This window comes from Octopus bimaculoides, chromosome 5 (genome assembly GCF_001194135.2).
Source record: "Octopus bimaculoides isolate UCB-OBI-ISO-001 chromosome 5, ASM119413v2, whole genome shotgun sequence".
Taxonomy (NCBI): Eukaryota; Metazoa; Mollusca; class Cephalopoda; order Octopoda; family Octopodidae; genus Octopus; species Octopus bimaculoides.
Window position 1 is genome coordinate 125,934,933 of NC_068985.1, and position 7,132 is coordinate 125,942,064.

The 7,132-nt window shown below is 34.1% G+C and overlaps 1 protein-coding gene across 2 annotated transcripts in view; it reads right to left on the minus strand.

The window, feature by feature from the left end:
* Positions 1 to 7,132, minus strand: part of LOC106873782 (uncharacterized) — a 92,897-nt gene that overhangs the window by 84,782 nt on the left and 983 nt on the right. The gene's annotated exons all lie outside the window — the stretch shown is intronic.

Sequence of the window (7,132 nt, forward strand, 5' to 3'; positions counted from 1 at the left end):
TGTGTGTGTGTGTGTGTGTGTGTGTGTGTGTGTGTGTGTGTGTGTGTGTTTCGTGCGTGTGTTTCTGAGAGAGAGAAAGAGAGCGAGAGAGAGAGAGAGAAAGTTAGTAAGAGTGTGCGTGTAAGTTAGTAAGGTCGTGAACCTTGCACGCGATATAGTACTGATGATAGAATATGTACCACTAATCTTGCGTTGGTTTTTTTAAAGTTTTTTTTTTTAAACATTCGCGTTCTCAATATACCAGTCATCCATATTATTGTATATTGAATTTTTTCTATCAACTAATTAAAAAAACGTTATATTTCCCGACACAAAATTCCACGAAGTCAATCCACAGTTTGGTGCTAAGTTATATCCTGACAATTGATTTTCCGTTATTTGCTTCACAAATGAGCAAACAATGTAACATTTCATTTCTTTATATTTGTGACTTCATGTTTACATAAGAAACCATTATGTACGTACAACTTTGGGCTTTCATACGCGGATGTACAATAGATGATTCTTTGCACTTAAACTGATACCCATATATTATGTTTTGTATCCAGCTTTACGCCAAATGATATCTCTAGTACAACTAGATACACGATAACTATCCATTAGCCATCTACATAAGAAATCTTTTTTTATTCGCAAACAATGGTATCAGGTGTAATTCTGTTAAAACTCTGTCATAATAAACATCACAAAAAGTTAAAGTTTATAAAATCATACTTATGTTATCCAACATTGTTACAGGTCCACATATGATGAAGGAAAAAAAGTAGACTAAATCGACACCAGTATATTATTGGAATTTCATTCACATATAAAAGAACGGAAGAAATGTGAACTCACAGCATAAAAAATACCAATTGGCAGAAGTTGAACCCAAAGCATATAACCAGGAGTAATGCTATTGTGCATTTTGTCTGATGTGCTCACGATTCTGTTAGTTCGCTGACTTAATATCAATTAATGTTTTCTGACTTAGGTACAAAGCTATCGATATCAGTACTTGACTAGTACTAATCCATTAATAATTAAGGTATAAGGCCAGCAATTTCCTTGAACTGAAGTGGCTATTCGGTACCACCGATCCCTGTAATTCATTGAAACCATATTTTAACGACCAGACATATAAAAGGCAAAGTTGGCCACAGCGAGATTTCTACTCAGATTGTAAATAGCTGGAACAAATACCAAAAGTATTTTTCCGGCGCTGTAATGGTATCGTCAAATTGTCGCTTTAGATATCAGTTAATAATTATTTCTACTGAAAGTACAAGGTCGGAAAATTTGAGGGGAGGAGTTTTTCGATCACATTGGTCCAAGTGCTCAACTGATACTTATTTTATTGACTCCGAAAGGATGATAGGCAAAACCGACCTGCGCAGAATTCTAACTGAGAACATGTAAACAGAAGAAATGCTGTTGTGTATTTTATTTCATCTGACGTGGTCTTGATATTAGTTAATGGTTTTTGATATAGGTACAAGGCCATTCATATCATTATTTGATTGGTACTTCATTTTATCGACCCCGGAGGGGTGAAAGGCAAAATTAACCGTCACAAAATTTGAACGCAGAAAGTAAAACCCGGAACAAACATCACATGACACTGTAATGATTCTGCTAACTTGCCGTCTTGAAGTATACAACAATAATCCTTTCTAATTTTCGCACAAGGCCTACAATTTAGAGGGGAGGAGCAATTGATTTATATCAACGTAAGTGCTCAACTGGTACTTTATTTTACCCATCCCAAATCGATGAAAAGCAAAGTCGACCTCGGCGGAATCTTAATTCAGGTCGTAAAGAGCCGGGGGAGTGTCGTTAAGCATTTTATCCGATGTGTTAATGATTCTACTTACACCCCGACTAAAAATATCCATTAATCATCGCTGTTAATTTACTTTGAAATTATTATGACGTAGCATCACATTTCTGAAAATATTATCTTGAATCATCTCCGTGCAATTAGCTGTAAATTTAATTATAACTTTGGAGCCGAAGACGCAACTTCTAGAGGGTTCCCAGATCTGCTAGAAATAGCAACCAAATTTATCTCAAATGCTATACCGTCTTAAAATCCTTACATTCGATAATGCCAAAATAAGAAACAGGAATACGAAGGAACGAGTTTGTATGATCATAGATTTGTTCAATCAAAGTTGATCTGAACCTACACAGTGAAAAACACAGCAACAACAACCAATTCAATCATAACAACTACATGAAAGATAACTAGAAATGTTATCAGTTAATCTCAATAGAACGTTTCTTTTGGGCGACGAGCTAGAAGAACTGTTAGTACGCCGGGCAAAATGCTTAGCGCCATTTCACCCGTCTGTACATTCTGAGTTCAAATTTCGGCGAAGTCGACTTTACCTTTCACCCTTTCAGGGTCTATAAAATAAGTAGCAGTTAAACACTGGGATCGATGTAATCGACTTAACTCTTCTCCTGAAATTGTTAGCCTTGTGCCAAAATTTGAAAACAATATCAATGAAACTTGTTACTAATTTGAACTTGTCACTCTTATCTTAATGTCGATGAGAATAAAATTCATTACTGGCAAAATTAACAAATCTTGTAAGAGCTCAATAATTATTTAAGATTCGTTCCTATTCCTCGCTGACACTCTCAAATCCTGTAACTTAACATACTGGAATGACCTTAAATCTGTTAAAACTCACTGTGACAAATGTCTGTCGACTCATTCCTACATCTTTATTCCGTCAAACACTCTTTATTACCAATAACATTTTATTTGTACCTATAAAAATATTGCTAGTACTCAATTAAAAATTAATCATTCATCTTTAAAAATGTATTCGTCCGTCGATGGAAATCTATAATAATATTACAAGTATCTACATACCTAGTGATTATTTAGAGTTTATATATTGAATATGTGATTGATTTTTCTAATTGGAATAACTAAGCGGAGAACAGTAACAGAACAATTTGACTCGTCAGCTCAAATGTGCCATTATTTCATCCACCTTAAGACGTCTTCTTATAGATATAAGAAACGTTTATGTACTGCTTGCGTAGGTGTCAGAAGTAGTGTTTATGATCTCTGCAGGCCTTTACAGTCTGATAAAATTGATAGGGTTGGTATTTAGTTTCAAAATTTCTAACTCTACGCCTGTGTCAAAAACATGAGCGGGGAAGGATATTCGCTTACCCCTTCTTCAGAAGGATGGTCAATGTGAAAAGGCGAGTTGTACTAACCATTTCGTGTAATCAACCCAAGATGTAGGGATTTGAAACGGAGCGGATAACGGGAAGATAAACGACGTGTATGTCACATGAGTTAGTAAGGTAGTGAAAGTTGCACAGTACTGCTGATCCAATAAGTACCACTGATCTTTCGTTGTATTTTCACAATTCCATTTTTCTTTTCTATTCTTTTTTAGCGATTCGCGTTCTCCATATACCAGTCATTCAGATACTGTATATTGAATTTTTTCTGTCAGATAAGTGAAAAAACGTTGTATTTCCCGACACAAAATTCCACGAAGCTAATTCACGGTTTGGTGCTTAGTTACATTCCTAACATAATTGATCTTCATTTATTTATTTCACAAATGCACGGATAATGTAACATTTCATTTCTTTTCTGTTTTTCCGTATATACTTGTGGCTTCGTGTTTACATAACAAACTATTTTATTCGTGCAACTTTGTACTCTTATACGCAGATGAACTATAGATTATTCTTTATACTTAAAATGATATCCATATATCATGCTTTGTATCCAACTGTACACCAAATGATATCTCTAGTACAACTAGATACACGATAACTATCTATTAGTCATCTATATATGAAATCTTTTCTATTCGCAAACGGTAGTATCAAATATAATTCTGCTAAAACTCTGTCGTAATAAACATCACTAAAATTTAATGTCTTTCGCTTGTTTTAATATTGTTGGAAACTAAATACACAGATGTTACAGAACATATTGTACTACTGGTATTTAAATTAATTACTTTGTCTGTTTAGTTATGACCATGTCGGGAGGTAAAGGATAAAGACCCCTTCGGTCATAAATGAACTAGAAAGTTCCTCTCCGAGGCACAAATCCGGGCAAGGTTGTTTACGAGAGACCTGCAGTCGCCCATGCATGCCAGCCTCCCCTCTCTATGCCACCGACGCAGTGACGTCACAACTCATTTCTACAGCTTAGTGAACTGGAGCAACGTGAAAAAAAGTGCCTTGCTCAAGAACACAACACACAGCTCAAGTACACAACACACATTTCGAAAGGTAACTAAACCATATTGATGACGTCCAACATTGTTACAGAATTACATATGATGAAGGAAAAAAGGTAGACTAAATCGACACCGGTATATTAGTGAAATTTCATTTATATACAAAAGAACGGACGAAATTTGAACTCAGTATAAAAATCACGTAAATTAACCCCTACAAGACACGCAACTCGTTCCTGTATTGATTATACTACCGCATAACCCATTTCAATAAATTATTAAGTATTGTAATGAAAACACTGAATGTACTGTTATTTGGAAAAATTTAAAGATATTAGATGCATAAAAACTATTATAATAGTTATTAATTGAAGACACTGACTTTTGCTAAGTGGCATAATAAAAAATTCAATTACAGGAGTATGGCGCTGCACACGTCACAGGCAGCGTTTTGTATCATTGCTTAAGGTGTTAAACTTTTGCTGGTTCACTTCACATAAAACAAACTTTATAACTACCAGTAGAGTTCCCGTGCTGTCAATAATAACCTCTAACAACATTATCGTAATTGAATATATCGAAAATATTATGAAATAAAGAGAAAATATATTTGATCTATTAATGACCATTAAAAGTGCTGTAATAGTGGGAAATAGACATTTGATTGTAGAAAAACCAAATTGATTTCTCTCGGTCTTACATCTAATCGATGTTTGAATACTTCCTCTTGCTTCTTGCTGCCAGTCAGTATTTTCCCAGATATGTTCAACATTCATCTCTCTATATCTATCCCTTCATACGTATATAACATATATGTATACATACATGCTTGCCGATGCGTCTGTATATATATGTATGTATGTATGTATATGTCAAAGGGGGGAAACGCATGTACGCATGCAGTCACACACACGCACACACACACATACGCACACATGCGCACACACATACACACATACACATACACACATACATATACACACATATATATTCACAAGGATCAACATATCGTAAACCATGATAATCATTAGAAAAAGAGTTTATTAAAATTTACGCGCTTTGTGTCCATTGAACATTCATTTAGAAAATCTTAAATACAAACAGAGTTTTCTCTTGGGTCATGCGGGTATCCTCTCCCTTCTGACAAGTGAACTTATTTTTCTGACTACATTTGAGTAATTCTTACCCTTACATAAATTCAATAATTACTCGCTATATACAAGGATATTGAAAAGTAATCAAGACGCTTTGTGTGACACAAAACATAAGCCAGGGAAATTATTACATAGTTAATTAAGTAATTCTTGATATTCAAGTATGATATAATGGATAGCTGAATCGGTAGAATGCCGAGATAAATGTTACTTTGTGGCCATTAACTTTGGACGTGATTGCAAACCTAATCCAAGTATAAGTTTAACTCTTATGTGTCTGAAGTCAATGAATTAAGTAGTAGTAACGACGATAGGGGTGTTCTAGCTTGGGCTATTGGCCAGTAATTGTAAGCAAAAAAGATATAATGAAATATATGAAAAAAATAGTGGATATGGGCCAACAACATAGCACAGGTTAATACAAAATGGTGAAATATCTTTTACTTACACTTAAGTAGTACTTATATGATAAACATATTTCACTACTGCGTGCCTATCAGAAATTTGTTCTTGTAAGTGATACTTCAAATGTCTAACATGTATGCATGCTTACACCCCCACCATATATATATATGTACTTTAATATATGTATATGTACTTTAATATATGTATATGTACTTTAATATAAATATATGTATGAATGATTTTATATATTATATATATATATATATATAAATATATATATATGTATGTATGTATGTATGTATGTATGTATATACATACATATTTACACACATACATATATATATATAAACATACATATACATGTATATATGTATGTGTATATATATATATGTATGTATGTATATATGTATATGTGTATGTATATATATATATATATGTATGCATATGTATATATTCATGTAAATATATATATATAAATATATATACACACACACGCATATACACATACATACACACGAACACACGAAGACATATGCTTGTGGGTGGTCTGTGTGTGTATGTGTATGCGTGCGTGCGTGCGTGCGTGCGTGTGTGTATGTGTGTCTGTACGTGTGTGTGCGTGTGCGTGTTTATTTAATTTCATTACTCTTATATACCTACATGTTGCGTGTACTGCAGCATCCAGTGTTTTCTAAAATATCTTATCAGAGCTAGACAATTTATACACAAACACACACGCATGTATATGCGTGTGTGTGTGTGTTTATGTATATATATATTAGCATAAGTACGCATACGTGCGTATATACATCCACATAACTATTATATGTGCGTGTACATATGTATGAGTATGCCTATGTGTATATGTAGAAGTGCGTTTGTGCACGTTTGCGAGAATAAACATGCGTATGGGTATGTGCGTGCATGTGCGCATGTTTGTCTATACTGCTAAAACTTGCGTGACTACATTATTTAGAAAATACATGCACATACACTCGCACGTACGTGTGTGTTTACATATGTGTGTGTGTGTGCGCGCGCGCATGTGTGTGTGTTTGTGTGTGTGTGTTTGTGAGTGTGTATATGTATATGTATATACAGCCATGGAATATTTCATGTAATGTAAGTACATCCGCACGCACCACATAGATATAAAACCCGCATCCGCAAACGCATACGTGAATGTTTCTATGTGTGGATACTTGCTTGGTTGCAGCATATGAATAAGCATACATGTGCAAACGTATGCATTACATGAGCATATGCATATAGGTATACACGTACCTGTATACATACACATATATATATATATATATATGTACGTATATATATATGTGTGTGTGTGTACGTATATATATATATATA